This window comes from Callorhinus ursinus, unplaced genomic scaffold (assembly GCF_003265705.2).
Source record: "Callorhinus ursinus isolate GAN/ISIS: 27379988/994484 unplaced genomic scaffold, GSC_fseal_2.0 scaffold41, whole genome shotgun sequence".
Taxonomy (NCBI): domain Eukaryota; kingdom Metazoa; phylum Chordata; class Mammalia; order Carnivora; family Otariidae; genus Callorhinus; species Callorhinus ursinus.
The window spans coordinates 14,470,293-14,491,284 of NW_027397103.1; the positions used below are offsets into that span (position 1 = coordinate 14,470,293).

General features: G+C 44.9%; 1 long non-coding RNA gene across 1 annotated transcript; it reads left to right on the forward strand.

Annotated features, from left to right (window-relative positions):
* Nucleotides 1-12,208: 12,208 nt before the first annotated feature.
* On the forward strand, nucleotides 12,209-20,485 carry LOC112837513 (uncharacterized). The gene is made up of 2 exons (XR_003211755.2): nucleotides 12,209-12,335; nucleotides 20,062-20,485. It is a non-coding gene; the product is annotated as an uncharacterized lncRNA (long non-coding RNA).
* The last annotated feature ends 507 nt before the right edge of the window (nucleotides 20,486-20,992 follow it).

Here is a 20,992-nt window from a genome sequence, read left to right on the forward strand (position 1 = left end):
CCACTTGTTTGGTGAACTTCTGTGGAGGATCCAGCAAATGTGTCCTCAGAGCATCTTCCCCGGGTCATCATGAGACTTACCCAGTTAACAACGTTAAAAGTGCCCTGCACCATAGTGTTACGTGTAAGGACTATGTTGTATAGCGGATGCCTAGAATTTATTCATCTTAGAGAAATGTAACTCCATACAACTGTAACTATATATAATAGGACTGTAACTTCATACAACTTTGAACAAACACCATTTTCCCTCCCTTCCCCCACAGCCCCTCCATCTAGGAGTTTAACGATTCCATATACCTGCTGGCCACTTGTATATCTTTTTTGAAGGAATGTCTATTCAGGTCCTTTGTCCATTTTTACTTTAAAGTTCGGTTTTATTGTGTATTTATTTTTTCTGTTACGGAGTAGTAGGGGATTGTTAGAAGAAGTGGTTTTTACCAGGTAACACTTCAATACGATACATTGGTAAATACCGGTACACCAATATTCTGCAGGCACACAAATGCGGGAGATAATTCCGCCTGAGTGCAGGTGCACACGGGGAGACGGTTAGGCAGGTCACATTTCGGAGAAGCTGTCTGTGTAGGTCTTGGAGAATGGCCAACTGTCATCCCAGTAAAGAGGACCTGGGGCACACGGGAGACCCACTTACCATTTCAGAAGGCTGGAGATATTTCAATTACTTTTTCATTATCAGTTGACTTCAAAATAATTAAAGGAAGTAAAAGCCCCCTAGAGAGTTATTTGCAGAGGGGGATGGAGAAGCGCATAAATACAAATGTTTATCTGGAAAAGACAAACACGTGCATTTCAAGAGTGAAAAGATACATAGCCTTTTCTGATGTTTCCCCTTCTCCTGGTGATGAAGGTGAATTATTGAACACAGTCAATACATTTCTAGTTTTCAATTTAATGAGTCCCATATTTGGCATATTATATTCCATTAGGCTTTCAACTAAGCTCCAGAGATAAAAGGTATTGTACTTCAAAGAAATGTGACATTTTTTTGTATCCAGTATATTCAACTGGCATAAATTCAGACATACCATATCAGACCTCAATGAAATCCACATAAGAAGTTTCCCTGTTTGCTTTCAAAGTTCTTCTAAATTGCTCTCTTCCAGGCTATAACTGGCCTCTGTGAAGAAAGGGAGTGATGTTTGGGCGTGCGGATAAACACGTCTGCAGAAGTCTATACATTTAGGGCCTGAGCTACTAAAGCAGGTGTAGAAAATATAAGAGGACAGCTAAGAGAATTAATTAAATATTAGAGAATATAATGGAATTCTTGAAAACAGGAAATGACGTCTATCCAGATTTGTAACCTTTGGACTTTTGCTTTGCAGGTTCCATTTCCAGCCCACCCAGCCCTGCCCACAGCAAACAGTAGGACCCCGTCTGGGACATCGGCCCACTGGCCTCCCCGTCCTTCTGGTAGAGTGGGAGCCCCATAGACCTGAGTTGTCTGGGCTGGAAGACGTGGTGAAGTTTCTTTTCCCTAACTTTGCCAAAATACAAAGTGCCTCCTGGATCCTCCACATGCTCTTGATCAAAGTTTGGAAGTCAGACAACAGAGCTTCCTGCCATTCCGCTCCCCTAATTCCTTGTGCGAAGTCAGATTATAAGCACCGTCCCTGGTATGGAGCCGACAGGATCCACACGTGGCCTTGGCAAGCACAGCTTAGTGTCTTTGATGAAGGTGTTTCCCCATTCTGGTCCCCAAGTTTCTTGTTGACAAACACCGGTGCAAGAGTTGCTTCTTCCTGGCCCCGCTGTGAGGAAGGACTGTGGTCCTGTGTGCACGGAGGTCAGCTTGAAGCCAGACACATACCAATGGCTCACGTGGTTACTCTGTGGAATGACAATAACCAGCATTCGTAATGCAGGTCTCCTTTGAGAGGCCTGTTTGCAAGCACTGGGGTTTTTCATCTATAGGCCGTCTATAATGACATTTTTGCCAACAAGCACCCCTGAGTCCGGGAATACACGATCTTCTTAAATCACACGGCCAGCAGTCAAGGCGGAAGATCTTGCGGCCATCCTTCCACCACCAAGCCCACGACCTTTCCTTCCTAGCATGTTTTCTCTTCTGTAGACACAGATCCTGGGCATCCAGCCCAAGTAACTCACACCTGTACAATTACAGAAGAATGTGGACGGGGTGGAGGGTCTTATTCGAGGGGTTTGGGGAGTACATCTTCCCTCTTACACTCAGGGATGAGTCTGGTGCCCTCTCGCTCCTCCAGCCATTCAGCCACCGAAGGACCACCTCCAGCGACCACGAAATGGTGCGTGCCTCCCACATAGAGATGATAGTGTATTTTGTTCGATCCCCACAATCTTTTTTTTAAAAAAAAACTTTGTATTTTGTAAATTTGCAAACATAGGCAAAAGTAGAGAGAGGAATGTAACATTCTCCAAATAGGCATCATCCATTTTCAATAATTTATCAACTGGCACCACACCGAAGGGGGTGGGTCACCTGCCAGAGAGCGAAGACCTGTGAGTTTGGGATCTTTTTCAAGTGCTAATTCAGATAAAATATGAAAGAAGTGGTCCCTGACCTCAACTCCCAACCAAATGAGATGCAAATGACTAGAAGCCCATCTGTAGCCAAGTACTAACATATGAGGTGCACCACATTGTCTGGAGGGACTCCGCCCTGCGTGCTGGCCGGGCCAAGTGGTTTTGCGGAGGAGGGGATACTCCCTGGGCCTTGGAGGAAGCGCAGCTTTATGGAGACAGGATCAGCGGGAGATTTTCGGAGGCACAGAGTGAGAGCCCTGCTGCGACCAACTGCCATGGTTGGGTCTGAGCTCACCATTCATTTCCGATCCCACAGGAAGCCCCGAGATGAGGATCTCTGAATGCCCCTGTATATCTGGGACCAGGATCGAGGCCTTCCTCTTTTCTTCCCACCAGACAGGGACGCCCCAAATTCTAAGCCTCTCATCACGGAGGCTGGCCAGAGTGTCAGCTGGACAGACGTTAGCAGGGAGGCTCTTGGGAGGTGGACCAGGAGGTTCAGGGGGAGGAGGGGATGGAGGAGGGGAGACTTCCTGTAGCTGGGGAGGAAACAAGCCTTTGGAAGCAGAGGGTAGTGGCTCCAACCCTCTCTGCTGCATATGGTTGAATCTTTGTAAATTACAACCATAAGGATGGTAGCAATTATAGTAACAATAATGGTAACACTCTGAGCTATTGATTCCATGTTACACATTTGACCCCGAGCTAGCCTTTCACTTGCAGTATCAAATTCAGCCAATGCGGTGGGCATACAAGATAGTTTGTATCGATGTTCCCATTCTATAGAAGAGAAAACGGAGGCCCAGGAAGGCACAGTCCAGCAAGAATGGTTGGGTTCCCCACTGGCCGGCTGGGGACTGAAAGCCAAGCCCACGGGTCAGGCCCCTGACCCCAAGCAGACACAGCCCCGAATTCCGCTGGCTAGCAGGGACCGGAAGGACTTGAAAATCTGTTAAAGCCCCAGCATGCATTCTCTTGGCCATGGATAAACCGGGAAAGTTCTCAACCTGGAGGCACAGCAGAGACCAGAAATCAGACCTCCCCTCCTCACTCCCAGCTCCCTTCCCTTCCCAAACCCCACGGTTGAAGTGCAAATATGCAAACACGTGAAATACTGCTGCAGAGGGTTGGCTCTGGCAAAGCCTGAGCTACAAATTATTCTTGTGGGGTGGAGTGGGGGGGGGGCTGTCAGAAGTGACAGGCCCGAAACAGATGCTGCTGTGAATTTGTCAAACCTTTGCTAACAGAAGAACTGCGGACCTGCAGAGAATCGAGTCCAAAATTAATTTCATTTTCATTTTTTTTTTCACTAAGTGATTTGGATGGGAATTTTTAAATGACTTTAACCATGTCAAAGTGGGGTCTTTGACATGTCACAGTTCAATTTAGGTAGATAAAGTAAAATATTGAAAATCAAAGATACCCACGGTGCCCTCTCCTAATTAGTATGGAGTATTATAGAGACATCCCGGTAATTTGCGTTGTAAAAAAAATTCACCAAGGATTTGGTTTGCAATCCTACAGGATGCTGCTCTCAGTTTACTGTGAGAGATGTATACACACTACGTAGTCTCTTCCAAGATAGAACAGCTGTGTGTATGTCTGGGGACCCTCTTCACCATCATTCTGGGGCTCCCTCTGCCTTCTCCTATGCTAGATCTCCTTCTCAGACTCCGTGAATTTTTCTTACTTGGTTGGTTTATTCCCTCATTCTGGAAAAGCACAGTATCCAGTAGCATCTTGAAATCATAGCAGATAATTTTTTGAGATCTTACATATCTGGAAAATGTCTTTATTCTACCCTATTCTTGGTCACTGCATCTCACACTTGAATATATAAATCAATTTCTTTCAAGATTTGGAAGGCACTACCTCACCGGCAGAGAGTGGGAGAAAGCAGGATTGCATCCTTTAGGAACCTGAAATGTGTAACTGATTCTTCTACACAAAGAGGAATTTGATACCTAGCAGAGAGTTTGGAGTGAAATTAATGGTCGTGATCAGGTGTATAGAAAAGCATACACATACACACACAGATAATTATTAACTCAAGAGAGAAAAATGAAATATTAGAAAGCAAAGTATTCATAAGATACTACAAGTCTCCATTTGGATAAGGTTTAGGTAATTGTAAATTTGAACAAAATGAGGCTGAATATGCAAACAGACAATGGCCAGGTCATAAATGACCGTAGAACCTGGAACCAAATCACAGGCTCTGCAGCAACCCTTCCAGAAGCCAGATCGGAACGTCCGAAGCAACTGGCCCAGAGAGGTCAGACCTTGGTCGGTGACTTCCAGCTTCCCTCTTTTGTATCCCCATTTCCAATTCAAGACCAGCCAGGGTTTGCTCCCCGAACTCTCCCGTAAGACACCCCACTTCTAGTTAGTTAGGCTTCAGCTTCCTCGTGCTGAAGACGTCGGTCTGAGCACCTGCAACCTTTCCCCGGCCCTGCCTGCCTCTGTCTCTGCCGAACACAAGTGACGGTCACCGACTCCCTTGCTGGAGCAAGCTCTGAGTGATGCCCCTGTGTGCACTCCCGGCGGTGGGATTCATCTGTTCCCACCAGAGAATACGGACCCGGCGCAGGTCATGCTCTAGCTCTGCAGGGAGGAGGAGAGCCGGGAAGGACATGGGTGTGTTGGGGATGGAAAAGGGAGAGAGATTCAGGCGTGCCCTCCAGGGGGAAGGAATCGAGAACACCCACAGCCGAGCAGAATGATAATATGCCAACCTATGTACGTAAGGTAGAGGTTGGGAGGTAATCCCAAAGGAATCAGCTATAAATGCTTGACTTTAGTCGAAGACGAATGGGCAAGGGATGGCTGTTGTAGTGATGAGCCTTTTAGAATTCTCTGACTCTGTGGGAAAATACGACCTCAGTAAAACTAAAGCAGAACAAAATATACATTTTGAGATGAATTGCACTTATTTCAATGAACACACACACAGACACACACGCACACCCCCCAGTAACCCCACTGCATGTTCTGGAAGGCCACAGCTCCCGAAAGAGCTGTGTCACCACGCGTGTGTGGCAGGCAGGAGGTGGAATGAAAAGAAATAAAGACATTTAAGCATCGTTGCAGGGAATTCTGATGCTCTGGACCGTGACTGTGGTTCTCCCGGCGGATCTGGGACTCACGGGAACTTACAAACTTGTAGTGAGTTGCTGGTATCCAAATCTCATCCCATCGCCTGCTTTCCGGGTGACCTCGGGTGCCGGCCTCCCGTTTTCCTCACCTGTGACGGGGAATAATGGTACCTACTACTCAGACTTGGTGACAATTTGAGATAATATATGGAAATCTCCCACCACAGGGCTTGACAGATAATTAGGTGTTAGTGAATGTTTGAAATGATAATTATGTGACGCTCTATGTTTATTTGGATTTTTAATGGAAATTCCAAAATGACGTCTTAGGAGAAAAACAGATGTGTTTTAATCTCCTTTCTGCCTCTCCCCAGTCTGCAGCTCTCAAAAAACACATTTGCATGTTTAATTGTAAGTGAGTGAGAAGAACACATTTTGGTGAGAGAGACGAAGACAACCAAAGGCACAGCCAGGGGACCTCTGAGTCCCAGCTCGGGATTGGAGCCATGGGGTTGCAGGTGGAAAGAATGCCTGACCCAGGAGGGTATTAGCATATTCTTAGATCGAAGTGATGTGGGCAGGTTGGTCTGAGGACCCAGAGGGGATCCCGCAGGACCAGCCTAGAGGGTCCTTGACTTTGCAAAGGAAGGAAATCAAATGTGAGCCAGCAGGAGGTGGGAGCAGAGTTTATTGAAGACAGAGAAAGAGCAGATATAGACTGAGTAAGTGTCCGGGAGACTCAGAAAGGAAACGAGGGAGTCTCATCTTTGTTAGGGATCTGAGGTTTTTATTGAGGACCTCAGTCTGGTATATGTGTCCCCCTCAGGCATCCAGGAGCCCGTTAGAACAAAGATGAGGGCCCAGGTGTTATTCCTTGGAACCAGGAGGACTTGGCACCAAGATGACCAGCTCTGGTGGGGTCTGGAATATGCATATGATAGATTCTTCCCATCATTCTTGCCTGGTCCTTCCTTAGATCTTGTCTATTCTAGAGAAACCATTAACCCCATGTCCCTTACAAGGAGGACACACACTGTTTGCACTACAAAGCATGTATAGAGAGGGGGTGCAGGTCCTAGCAGAAATAGAAGCCTGAAAAGAAGCAAAGAGAAAAAAAAATAGCTTTTTCTCTCATGGGGGTTCCCTTCAGTTTCCTTGTCTTATAAGTTTGGGAAATCAAATGGCCCAGGAATGGCTTTTCTTGAAACGAGGTTCTCTCAGGCAACCTTTCTCATCACTTTTTAATAGAGACATGGGTCAGAGGCATATTTCTCTTTCTTTTGTCTATGAGGAAAATGACAGCCCAAGGATGGTGAACAACAGCATCAGACATTGGTTCCAGCATGAGGGAGAATCAGTGCATGGCAGGGATTTTGCGAATGAGAAGATTCGGCTGAAAAAAGGCAGCAGAGTTCAGTCCCACAGTTGTTGCCACACGGGGAGCAGGCCCAACATTGGCAGGTCCAGGATCCATCTTCTGAGAAACAAGAGAAATGCAGATTGTTGCGTGAACGCGCCTAACTGTAAAATGTTGCCTTAATTATTACTAAAATCCTGGTTGAACCAAACAAAATGTTACGTGTCTCCAGACCTGATGTGGCCCATGATTCGACAAGTTTTGAGCATGTTCTTAAATTCACAGGAGAGAGATGATCTTGTGTCCTTTTGTTACAGATTGGAAAACTCACGCCCGAGGAGGGCTCAGGCGTGCTGAAGTCATTTGTGAACCAGGGGCCCGGCTGAACCAGGAGCTCGCCCGCGCTGCACCCGAGCTGGTCCTCGCCAAGGAGGGAAGCCGGCCCTCTACTCCAAGTCAGGATGCAGGAGGGGCTCTGTTGGCTTGTTAATTATGCAACTTGAGTTTATGTCATTATGGGCAGGCATATGTTGCATTTTATTATGAGTTTATCAGGAAGCATGAATTATTAAGATATAAACACCTAAACCATCATTTGGGTCTTATGTTCTGGTATGTCTTCATTTCTTGACATCCCAGGGATCTCAAACGTGAAGGTGGTGCGGTCTGTCTGGACCTGACGGGCTTCCCTTTCCCGATCTGGAAAACGTGGGTGGAATCATGGTTTTCTGTGCGTATCACAAACAGTGAATGTGTTGCATGCTCTTGTTAATCCTATCTTCTGTTTTTCCTAAACCAGAATTTCCTTCTGCACATTAAAAAACCAACAATGTGTTCTTACTCAAAAAGGGATGAATTTTCCTCTGGCAGAGGAAGCTAATGAATAATATATCACTTCCAAATTGTTTTGCGTTAGTTAAGGCATCTTATCCATAAAAGACACTCATAACTAAGTGCTATTTTCTCTAATATAAGTAAGTGCAAGTGTTTGTCATTGGCAGACAAACCATGGCAGAAACACAGATTATCCCATTTCAGAAAAGTTTTAGAAAATGTGTTTCCTGAGGGCACCTTGGTGGTTCAGTCGGTGAAGTGTCTGCCTTCAGCTCTGGTCACGATCCCGGGATCCTGGGATGGAGCCCCGCATTGGGCTCCTGCTCAGCAGGGAGTCTGCTTCTCCCTCTGTCTCTCCCCCCACGACTTGCGTTCACTCTCTCTCTCAAATAAATAAGACCTTAAAAAAATAGAAAATGTCTTTCCTGTATCTTCAGATGAATTAAATGGATCTCCTACAGCTTGCCCTACTTTTGCATTCTTAGCCACAGACAAAAGTGTGGCTCTTAGTCATAAGGCAACATGCTTTGAGGACTCAGGGTTTGGTCACGTTGCCTTTCTCAGGGCTTACTCTTGGCTTACCTCCTCTTTCACTCATAATCCCAACGAGAAAGACGTCTGAGGAACATTGTTTTAGAGATGGAATATATAATCCTCCTGGAATATTTAAATTCTGCAAAGGAGGACATTATGGATAGAAGTGTGCTCTTCCTGGAGCGGGGACGTCCGAGTTTTTCTGAGCTGACCTCAGTGGCTAAAGACACCGCATGTTGGAAGGATGGAAAGTGAGCATTCGGTCTTGCCCAGGGCCAGTGGTATCACCTGTGTCCCACCACTGCCCCCCCAGTGCCTTGGAAACACAAAATATTACATGATGATGGTCCTCTAGTGAATCCAGACTCATTCGGGGTTTAAATGCACCTGCACACCCTGGGGACCTCACAGATGAGCACGGACAATGTGGGTAGATCTCAAAATCCGTGTGAAGGGAAACATTTTATTTTTTTATTTTTATTTTTTAAAGATTATTTATTTATTTATTTGACACAGAGAGAGACAGCGAAAGAGGGAACACAAGCAGGGGGAGTGGGAGAGGGAGAAGCAGGCTTCCCGGCAGAGCAGGGAACCCGATGCGGGTCTCGATCCCAGGACCCTGGGCTCATGACCTGAGCCGAAGGCAGATGCTTAACGACTGAGCCACCCAGGCGCCCCAAAGGGAAACATTTTAGAAGCAGGACAGAAGTTAGAGCATCATTATTTACATGAAAAACACCAAAAACTTGCCACATATTTTCTATGTGTTTTTTCAGGACCATTGTCAAACATATTAGTGCTTCTGGACAGAACAGGAATGGAAGCAGAGGTAAGGAGGATAAAGAAAAAGAAATAGTCTAAAATAAAAACAGGAGCCTCATGTGAACCAATAGGGATAATATGGCACTCGTATATATATTTGGGGCCGAGACAGACAAGCTGTTTGAACACGGTAGCAAAGCTTCAGGTGCATTTCTCAATATTGTGGACGCCTGCTTGTGGGGTCTCAGCTGATCAATCACCAGTGTTGTGGTTATTGTGCTTCTTCTTATGATTGCAAACTGCCCTCAGCAATGACCGTCAGTAGACTTTGGGGGGAAAACAAGCTTCATCATGTACGAGTCCCGGAAATTACACAGCGCACTGGAGCCACACAGCAAGGTTACAGGTAGAGAGCGAGGAGTGCAGGGGCCTGCAGTTCTCCTTTCGTCAGGGCTCCGGGATCCGGGGCTTAGGGTTTCATGGGCTCATTATTAATTGGTGAATTTAAAACATAAAAGTGGTCATTTAAATTGCAGAAAGAGAAAAAAAGGAGGGCCAAAATAGGCAGTTATGGAAAGCAAACCAGGCTCTAAAACAAAGGAGTCTAGGGGGTGCTAGTGTTGGGGGGCGCCTCTGTATCTCAGCCTGCGGCTGGCCATGCACCTACTGAGTCAGAGCTTCCTACCGGGCAGTTACATCCTGAAAACAAAAGCTGACTTGCCAGGGTTGCACTACTACATCCCAACCCTTGTTCTGTAGCAAAGCCCCGCTCAGAAATGATCCAGCCCCACTATCCAACATCCGTCCACGCAGCAGATGGCCGCAGGGGCAAAATCCAACACAGCCAACGTGGGGAACAGTGTGCGGAATCATGCCGCAGAGTCCCCTCTGCTAAGACAAAGCCACAACATCTGCATCACATCCCTGCGCGAAAGAAGAATGGTTTCTGAGGCAGCGCCCTCAGGGAGTACCTGCGTGACTCAGTGGGTCCGAGCCCAAGCCACATGAGGCACAGCAGCTGTGCAAAAGGCAAAGCTGCCCCCGGATGGGAGAGGGTAGAGAGCTGATCAGAATGAACTCCACTGGTGTGACTCCAGTTAGAAGGAAGGACGGTGAGTCTTCCCCTCCCCCTCCCTCCAGCTCCCCCTTCTCCTCCTCCTCCATCATTTCCTCTTCCTCCCCTTCCTCCTCCTGTCGGTTCACTTCCCCTGTATTGTGGGAACAAGCGGATCCATAGTTGGAAGGAGGAGCAAAGCAAGGAAGTGGAATCTGAGGAGTCGCTTTGACAGATCTGGCTGACGCTGCCTGGCATTGACCTTCCAGGTGATTGACCATGACGTCCTGAACACTAAGAGCCTTTGTTGTCTCTCTCCGATCAAGAAACATCAGTCAGTCAACCCTTCTACTTACTTGTTGCCATAGACGATATTTGACCCAATTTCAAAGCTCAAAGTCCCATAGGGCAAATGTAAAGCTTAAAAATAAAATTCCTACACAAGACCCTACCTGGGGGGTTATACTTTCGTGTACACATGCTTAACTTGTCCTTTAGAAAGAATTCAGCCTCCTGTACTCAGAGGGAAACTGCCCTCCAAGGCATGGGAGATTGGCTTATATTTTTCCAAATGCCAGAAATCAAGCATTCATCTTATATGCAAGTTTAAGGGATCAATTGTCACTCAAATTAAAGAGAAACCGATCAGAAAACCATAAATCTAGGGGAGCCTGGATGGCTCAGTCGGTTAGCATCTGGCTCTTGATCTCAGCTCAGGTCATGATCTCAGGGTCATGAGTTTAAGCCCTGCATTGGGGTCCACACTGGGTATGGAGCCACAAAGATGAAAGAAAAAGAAAGAAAGAAAGAAAGAAAGAAAGAAAGAAAGAAAGAAAGAAAGAAAGAAAGAAAGAAAGAAAGGAAGGAAGGAAGGAAGGAAGGAAGGAAGGAAGGAAGGAAGGAAGGAAGGAAGGAAGGAAGAAAGAAGGAAGAAAGAAAGAAAAAGAAAATCAAAAATCTATATTAACTTCACATTAATTTGAAGTCAGGTTTCCTACAGTAGGTGGATACATACCTACCATTTATCTGGTATGTATCAGCTCTGAAAATGTAAAACAAGTTGAAATTTAAGAAAAGAATTGAAATAATGTCAAATGACAGGCTGATTCTAGATAGTTCACAGATGGGACTGTGTCTCATTTATCTTGATGTTTTGGGCACAGAGCAGAGACATCAGACTTAATGTTCATTGAATTATATAATTAATCAGATAAAGTGAAAAATAAGCAGGATGCAAATGAGAAGCAGATTTTACTGGAAAAGCATGTGGGAGATGGAATATCTCTGGACCTGCCACTTACTTTCTGACCTTGGATAACATGAATTAATGTATCCGGGCTGTGGTTTAATCCTCTCCACAGCAAGGGACTGACCTGTGTGTCCTCCGGGGCCCTGGCTTTCTGTCATCTTTAGTACTCCTCAGGTCAGAGATAGGCATGGGGGTCTGCGTGTAAGGTCATGGCTGCTGGATCTAAGTGGACCAAACGGACAGGCCAGGACTCGCTTCTCAATGATTCACAAGAGGATGCATCGCTTTGATTTGGAGCAGAACGGGGAGAAGGAAGCTCCACAGGGTGGAATCCAACTCACAAAGGCACATTAGCCACATATTTATAAGGCATTTTTTGAGAAGTAGAGTCACCTGGAAACATTTTCCCCACCCCATTCTCTCTCCCCTGGATATGTTTCTGCTTCATTTCTCAGGTTTTTTCTTAGTTTTTAGCATGTGGAGATTTCTGTATCTTCCTCATAAGAGTTTTCTAGACATTTATGCCAAAATGATCTTCCATCTATCATGTCTAGATGGTGGCAAAGGGGAGGGTATTTGGTTGTTTTACGCTCCCATGCTGCCCCTGGCAAACTGTATTTTCCAAAACGGCGACCATGATCTCTCCCATCCCACACGCTCTCCTTCAAAGTGGTGTTGATACTCCCATTGAGCGGTGTGGTCTATGTACCCGCCCCTTGAGTCTGGGCGTGCCTCTCATTATGGCTGAAGTCATGCTTTGTGATGTCCATGGCTAGGTCATAAAAAGCTTCCTCCCAGTTCTTCAGGCACACCTGCTCTTGGAACCTAGCCACCATGTTGTGAGGAAGCCCGAAGAGACAGAGCCCAGAGAGAGGCCCTCAGCTCACAGTCCTGGCTGAGCCTCTGGTAGACAGCCACCTGAGTAAGTCCTGTTGAAAGTGCGTCCTTCAGGTCCCCACTGAGTTACTTCTGCTGATACTGGGTGGAGCGGAGACTACCTCTGCCAAGTGTTGGCCAATTTGCAGATTTGTAAACAAACTAAATCAGGATTTTTCAGCCTACATGTTTTAGGGTGACTTTGATACAATGCAACAGATAACCTGAGCTTTTCTTTTCTTTTTTGCCCCAGGGAAAACACTTATCAGTGTTCAATAAGATGAAGTAAAAAGGTGAAGAATAGATACATTTTTTTCCCTCAGCTTACTTCCAATAGCCTTGATGTTTCCTTCCAGATTCAGAAATTAGAGGGGCCACCATTTCTGTGGGGATGGAGGATACCTTTGTTTATTTGTTTCTTTTCTTTCATTTTTTAACGAACATTTTAGAGCTATTACATACTGCCAGGGGTAGAATAAATTGGCACAGTTTTTTGACAATATCTGGTTAATTTGAAGACACATATTCTCTGCGATATAACAAATCCACTTCTAATTATTTACCCTGGGTAAATATATATGCATGGGACTCAGAGTTTGTATATTAAAATATTCATAGCAGCTCTAGGCAGAGAGTAAAAGAAAATTTGGAAAATTAGAAGGAATTAGGAGAGATTTACCCCAGGGGCAGCAAGCAGACACCACGAGAAACCAGAAATCTCTAATGAGCTGTAGATGAGAAGCACTTTGGGGTAATGGCCATGACATCAACACTAGTCACACTAATCCCAGGTTTCCTGGATTGAAATCCTGGCTAGGATGCATCCTAGCGGTATAACCTTGAGCGGATGTCTTAACCTCCTTCCTTTATCTACAAAATGGGGTTACTAGCGACATCTACATCACAGAAGCCTGATGAAGATCAAGGGAATCAATGCTGGCATGCCCTGTGGAGAGGGACTAGTGTTTGGAAATAAGGATGGCAGGTGCAAAGCCTGACCTCACAAAGACAGTGAGCTGGAGACCATTGACATCAGTGCTATCTCCCTCCTTATACCGTTGCACCCTGGGAGGTAAATCATCTAAAATATTAGATGGGAAAATAAATAAATAAAAGAAAATATTAGATGGGAAAAACAAACAAACAAAAGAGCACTTGAAAAACCTACAGAAGAACCGAGGCAGAAAGGAATGCAGAGGGCCAGAGGACATGGTCAAGGGTCAAGACTGTCATGCGCACAGAGGACCCAGTGACATAATGGCTGTTTATATCCTTGTGGGAACATAAATGCCAAGAAGGCAGAATTGAAGCCCAACACTTTTTCATTCATACAGGCTGCACTGCAACAAGGAAGGGTGACCTAGATCCCCAAGACAGCAAAATCACAGGCTTTCTTCTCCCCCTCAATTTGCCCCAAATTTCTTCCATTCCTTGAATCACTCCAGACTTCCTTTGTGACCTTCCTAGGAGGAATGGCTTTTCGTTCCTCAGGAAAACTGACTTTGAAATACAACTTTAATATGCATTTGAAAAGAGGTCAACCTGTTTTTTTTTTTTTTTTAAGAGATCAAATATACCTTTGAAAACAAGGGGTTCTAGTATTTGTTCAGAAGAACAAAAAAATGTGTGACTTTGAAGATACATAAAGGAGTCATGATGGCTGTTTGAAGGAGAGAAATGTTAAGAATATTTTTATTAATTGGGTCTTTAAGCAAATTAATGTTAGAAAGTTCTTTTGGTGATGGAGGCTGTGGTCCACATCAGCATCCCCAGGGGCTGCTCCTTAATAAGTTCCCACCATAGGTTTGTTAAATAAATAATGGCTGGAATCATCAAAAGCCAAGGCATTCATACTCAACCATCTTATGACCCGTGGTGCTGCTCTTTACCAGTCAGTTACTGGATGAGCATTGAGAAGCTAAGTAACTTGCCCAGAGGCACCCACTGGGAAAGAGTAGATCCAGGATTTGAACCCAGGCAGCCTGACCTGAGTCAGAACCCTCAACCTCTCAAAGGACTAACTGTCTGGAGGGGACAGAGGAAGGAGGAATATAAAGCAGGAGCAGAAAAGTTGAAAGTGGAAAGAGAAGGAAGCATCCGGTTTGGAGGCCATTAGCAATCAGAGGATTCTGTCCAGGAACACACCAGGCTAGGAGAAGACGGCTGATTTCAACCCACCATCTTGCAGAAAGCAGGGGCTACATTTCTTTCTCCAGGAGCCTCAGAAGGATGATGAAACGTGTCTGGGACATGCACGTTTAGCCAGAAAAAAGAAAAAAAATGGTTTCAGGATTATTTTGGAATTATTCAAGCTTTCAATTATGTCATTTCTTCAGGAATGACTCTCTCATGTGAAATATATTCTCCTTCCATGTTCATATATTTTTAAATATTTAATTTTGTATCGATGAGATCACAGGAACTGCTGTATGTCTTACTACTCTGAGGCTGTGTTAAATTGTCTGTAAAAGAAGGATTGGGGATGCCTGGGGGGCTCAGTCATTAAGCATCTGCCTTTGGCTCAGGTCATTATCTCGGGGTCCTGGGATGGAGCCCCACATCGGGCTCCTGGCCCAGCGGGGAGCCTGCTTCTCCCTCTCCCTCTGCCTCTCCCCCTGCTCATGCTCTCTCTCTCTCTCTGTATCTCTGTGTCTCAGATGAATAAATTTAAAAAAATCTTAAAAAAAGAGAAGGATCTAAATAGTATCCACATCATGGAGATGACGTGAAGATGAACCAAGATCGTATTTGTTAAAAAAGACTCCTACATAATGTCCCCCTCCCTTTGATTCAGATCCCAAGTCCCGGTGTCAGTGTGAATTATCTGAAAACTGCTAGTATTTTTATTTTCCTGGCTAAATTAGCACCATAATGGTGCAATATCATTAACTAAGTTTACAATCTATTCAGCCAACCAGCTGTGAAATAATGTGGTGCTTGATGGTTTCTTACTAATTTGGATGGTATCTATTATTTCCAATTATTCAAATACAGTAATATTGAATTAGCATTTCATATCACACGACAGTTCAGCTGACATGCTTCAAATTTGAATAAAATATAACTTCACTACGGATGCACAGAACTGCAAGTTTTTCTGTGCCCTTCTTGGTTTACTCAGACCATTTCTGGGGAATCAGCTTGGTAAGTCCCCTTGGGCTGGGGGCTCTAAGTGGGGCTCGTTGGCACCAAGTTTTCAGGAAGGGAGAGATGATGCCCAATGGGAAGATACAGCAAAGACGCCTTGACCTCTCCTGAGGTCAAGGGAACTTGGAGAGGACGTTGAGGACGGAAGATGGAGGGGCCATGAGTTAGGGAGAAAGATGACAGGGGGCCGAGTGACAGGACCCTTTTCCATGACCCTGGACGTACCCACTATAGTGACTGAATGGGGGTTTATCCTCTTCAGCACCAGTGACATTTGAGGCTGGAGTCTTCTTCATGCTAGAGGTGATCCTGTGCACGGGAGGATGTTTAATAGCACCCCAGGCCTCCACCTACTAGATGCCAATGGTGTCTCCTTCCCAGTCATGACAACCAAAAATGTCTCCAGACCTTGCCAAATGTATCCTGGGCAGGGGTGCAAAATTTCCCCTGTCTGGGAACCACTGAACTAAACCTCTGAGATTCTTGCTGGGATTGGACACTCTAGAAACCGAAGAAGGGGCTCAGTCTGGTGTCTGCATTAACAGAGGGAAAAGGAAAACAAAAATGTGGAGAGAAATGTACAGAGGTGCCCTGGAGGAAGAGAGGCCCCCAGATATTTGCAGACATTGTATGTGTGTGTGTGTGTGGGGGGGGGGTGTATGTGTTGGGGGTGGGGGGGCAGTCACAGGTCCTGGCAGAGGGTTACCATGTACAGTTGGGCGGGTTGCACATAACTCTGGGGGTCATAGTTCATATTCACAGTCATCTTAGATTTTTATAATCCTCAAGACAATATTCTTTTTTTTCTTTTTCTTCTTTTTTTCCTTCTTTTTTTTTCATTTCTTTCTTCTTTTTTCTTTTTCTTTTTTTTCTTTTCTTCTTCTTTTTTTTAAGTATTCTGATTGAAGTTTGTGATAATTCAAAAATAAAAATAGGTTGTTAATATGCCAAAACTCAAGACAATATTCTGGTGGGCAGCCCCAAACTTTGTTGAAAAAGATGGTTTTTGTCTGATGGATTGATTTTTTTCCCCCTAATTCACATTTTAAAAGTACCATTCTGGTGAGCTATGGAGCTGAACAAGAAAAAGCAAATTGTATTTATGCAAATATTTAAGGGAAGGGAGGTTTTATTGCAAATGGTTGGGCGGGAGGGTATTAGTGTGAGTGAGATTTGGAAAAAAACGCGTGAGAAATTGTTAACAGTGTTTCTACCTGGAGTATGGGCCCAGCGACAGATGCTCTTAGAGTGACTTTGTCTTTATACACTCATGAATAAATTGTGTATGACTTTTGTAATTTAGAAAAGCAAAGTAAGTTAAAAATGCAATAAACTTGAAAATGACCTTTATAATTAAAATCGCACCAAATATCTATGTGTTTCCAAGAAAGGACAGGGCACGGAGACCTTACGTGGGTAAGAATGAATTCCTCGAATCAGGATATTCCTTCAGGAGTTTCTCCTGTAGGACGATTTGGGACCTTCCCAGACCCTGTCACAGGCTCGCTATACTTGAGTCCGCAAAGCCTAATGGAAGATTCTCTACATAATAATTCACTCGTGACTTTCTTCTGGTCCATGTGCACCAAGGAGATGTCGCCCTTTCTCACCTCCTCTTGGTTTCCAAGTGATGAATGTGTGAGGTTGAATCCCATTAGTTCGCAATTTTATTTAGGGATATGCCGTAGATTACATGGAAGGGTATTTGAGGATGATGACACATTTTTCACATCTACCGACTCTACGGATGTGGCTTTTATTAGATGCCAGAAGTGAGTCCACGGTATATCAAATTCATGCTCAGATTTCCCATTAGCTTCTAACAAGTTAAGATCCAACTAAATGATACAGGGTGCAGGGAAGTGGTTGCCAAATATTGCAATTTTCTCCCCAGACCCATAAAAAACCTGCCCTAAGACAAAAAGAATGGAAATTAATTGTTTTACCTTCAACTCAATAATGCAGTGAGGGCTGGCCTGGCAGCCTCATGCCTCAATGCGTGCAGCTCAGAAGCACATTTTTCAGGGGTTGAAAATTGTTTACCAAGTTTGCAAATCCCGTTACAAAGGAACTGCTTATTTAGATTCTTTCCGTTTTAAATCAGACTCCAAAGTTAAAGAGAGAGCACAGCAGGATGGGTAGAACTTTCCTGATTCCAGGGACTTCATATCCTTTGAAAAATTGCTTGTTCTATTTTTATTCCTCTTTGATGCATAAACTTTGAGCTCCTGCTCCACACAACTCACCCGTAAACAGAAACCACTATTGAAATATTTCCTTTCTTTAAAAAAAAAAAAGATATATGTTTTAGGAAAGCTCTACCAAAAGGGAGGAAAAGGCTATTGGCTGCATTGTTTCCTTTTCAAAATATACATTGGGATAAGACCCAAATTTAATTCAACGTTTCCACCAGCTTTGAAGATAGCTATTGAACTCTGAGAGCGAGGCCAACCTTATCAAAACTGTACCATAATGCAAAAGTTTCATTTAATTTTGCATCCAGGAGGGGAGGAGTATGGAATGTACTATCCTGATAATAAACACACAGAACAAATCCATTACACACATGAGCTCTGGGGAAGGAGGTAGAGTACGTGGGAAGCAAGACTAAGTAGGACTTGGAAGAATACAATGTTTGAGGCTAATTTACATGGGAAAACAATCCATCTGAGAGTTGCCTGGTGATGGGCCATCATTATAGGCAGGAAGGAGACCCACTGACCATCAATTCTTTCTTTTTTTTTTTTAAGTAAGCTCTATCCCCAATGTGGGGCTCGACCTCATGACCCAGAGATCAAGAACCAGAAGCTCCACCAACTGAGCCAGCCAGGCACCTCATCCATTCTTAAAACACAATTATATCTTTGCTCAGAGGCCCCTTGAGACAATCTCATTCATTCATTCATTCATTCATTCATTCATTCTATAAGTATTTACTTGGTGTCTAGTATTATCCCTGGTTTAGATTTTCTCATTTACAAGCTACTGGGGAAAAAGATGAGCAAAGACATGGTGATTTTAGATAAAGAGCACTCTATTAGAACCTTGAACTTGGTGTCTCAGGAGTCCGTAGGAGTGTAATGTGGCAAATCCTCAGGAAAATTCCAAAAGAATCCTTGGATTTCTATCTGCACTTTATTTATTTATTTCTTTAATTTCTAAATTTTTAAAAAGGTTTTATTTTTTTGAGAGAGAAAGGATGTACACGAGTGGGGGGGGGCACAGAGGGAGAGGGAGAAGCAGAGTCCCCACTGAGTAGGGAGCCCAAAGCAGGGCTCAATCCCGGGACCCCGAGATCACAACCTGAGCTGAAGGCAGACGCCCAACCGACTGAGCCACCCAGGTGCCCTTGCATTTTAGCTATTTATTTCATCCCTCCAAAAGAGTACACAAGGGTGATAGATCGTGCCAAATATGCTACACTCGTTCCTATAAAACATTTATGTTGCAACACTTAAGGAGCATGGATGAAGTGCAGTTCATTTCTTAAATCCCCTTTGATGTGTTCAAGTTCTTATGATGGTAGGAAGCCTTGAATAAATCAGGGAGGGACATGTCCCTTTGTGCCTGAAATGATGCACAAGAAAGTTGTAATTGGATTTTATGGATGCAGGAAATAATCGGATCAGGTTTGGAAGGAGGACGTTAACCTATCAGCAGGGTCCACAGGTTTCTGCCCTGGGAAAAATTATGAGGGTAAGAAATTCCCTTCCTCCTCACCAGGGCAGAGACCCCCCCCCAACAACATAGGGGAGCAGGTGGTGGGGTGGGGTCCCCTCTGTCTCCCACGCCCCCTATGAGCAGGACGAGCCAGCTCAGGTACTCGAGACTATCTGACAACTGGAATTTCCTGCTTCCATGGAGAAATGGGCAGTCTGGGTCTTGTGTTTGATAGCAAGTGTGTGGAGGCCAAGCCTGTGAGCAGATCCTCTCTACAGATTGTCCTGAATCTTCCATCTCACTGGAATGAAATAAATCACATTATTCAGCTCAGAGGAGAGACACATTCTTCACTTTGGCATTTCCTTAAAAATGGAAAGCATTTAGGAAGCATGAGGGGAGCGTTCCTGAAGAAGGGAGCCTCTGGGTTGAATACAGGACAATTATGGAAAAGGTGGAGAAGCAGCAGATGAGGTTGTGTTTGGACAGTGGCAGGGGCACCCGGTGGATGGAGAGGGAGATGCTAATCCTTCAAGGATGGAAGCTGCTTAGCTCAGGGTCTGCAGAGATTTCCAGGTGGCCGGAGGCTGGGATCAAAAGGAAACATCGTGAATCATGAGCCAGGACTTTGGACTTGGTCTGAGAGCCACAAGGAGACTGGAGAGATGATGAGAACATGGATGGCCACAGTCAGAATTAAACTCTGAAATGTTACTCTGGAGTCTGTGCAAAGAATGAATTAGCTGAATCAGGGCAGGGGACCACGGGGTGAGTAAGGAGAAAGGTCATGGTCATCCCGAGTAGTGTGGGGTGGCGGGAACAGAGAAACTCGATAGACTCGAGGGGTCTTAAGAATAAATGTGTTGTGTTTATTTGGGCCTGAACAGGATTTCTATCGCTTGCAACAGAAAGGATCTTGAGCTCAATGGTACTGTGACTGTTTCTGTGTGTGTTCTTCCCTTTAGAGTTGTGAGCTCCTCAAGGCCACGCGTCCTCTCGCTGAGCATCTATGTCTGTGTTGACCAAGCGCGTGAGCTGCACTAGTGCTCAGCTGAAGACTGCTGAAGGAATGACTGACACGTTAACCACCTCCATCCCTTCCATCGATCCCAGTATCCTTCTTCCAGGAAAATGACGGCTGATGATGGTGATTGGACTGATACTTAAATCTGGTCTACTCTTTTGGGATAGAATCCTCAGAGGGAGTAGGGTGTTCTCCTCACTCCCTTTTAACCTAAATACTATCAAATACCTCAAAAGAAATTTCAGGCATTGCCAAAGACAGTGGTGTCATCCTCAGGGGGCTCTGGACCTGTGCAACCGGTAAGAGATGAAGGTGTTTGTACCTGAACACACATCTCAAATATGTATAAAATCGAACAAGCCTGAGCATCTGTCTCAATTATTGAAAACAAAGCAAAATACCATTGCAGTTTGTGTGGTGAACAAGCGTCCTAGGTCCCCAGACACCCTCCTTGCCCTGACTGTCCTTGGCTTTAGACCCAACTCTTGGGGCTTGGCTCCCCTAAACACAGTCTATGTACCCGTATGTGTGAGGGAGCCTTCCCCGATTCAGAACGGCATTTGTAAAATCACTCCCCAAACATCCTATTGAGAAGAACACTGTGTGTTTCAGAGAAAACACTTCTTATTTTCTAAGCCATGTTTATGACACACTGTCATGGTTACTAGATGATCCACGAGAGTAAAGAGTTTACCGTTGAGATTTCTCAGCTTTTGCCCATGACGCAGAGAATAGTACACCCTGGGGGTGGGCAGAGGGGGACACAGACGACACAGGGAGACCCCAAATGGGCAACGATGTGCTTCGCATTAGGGCTTTGGAGGCACCTCCATGACCACGGACCTCAGAGAGCCCAGGAGCTACCACTCTGC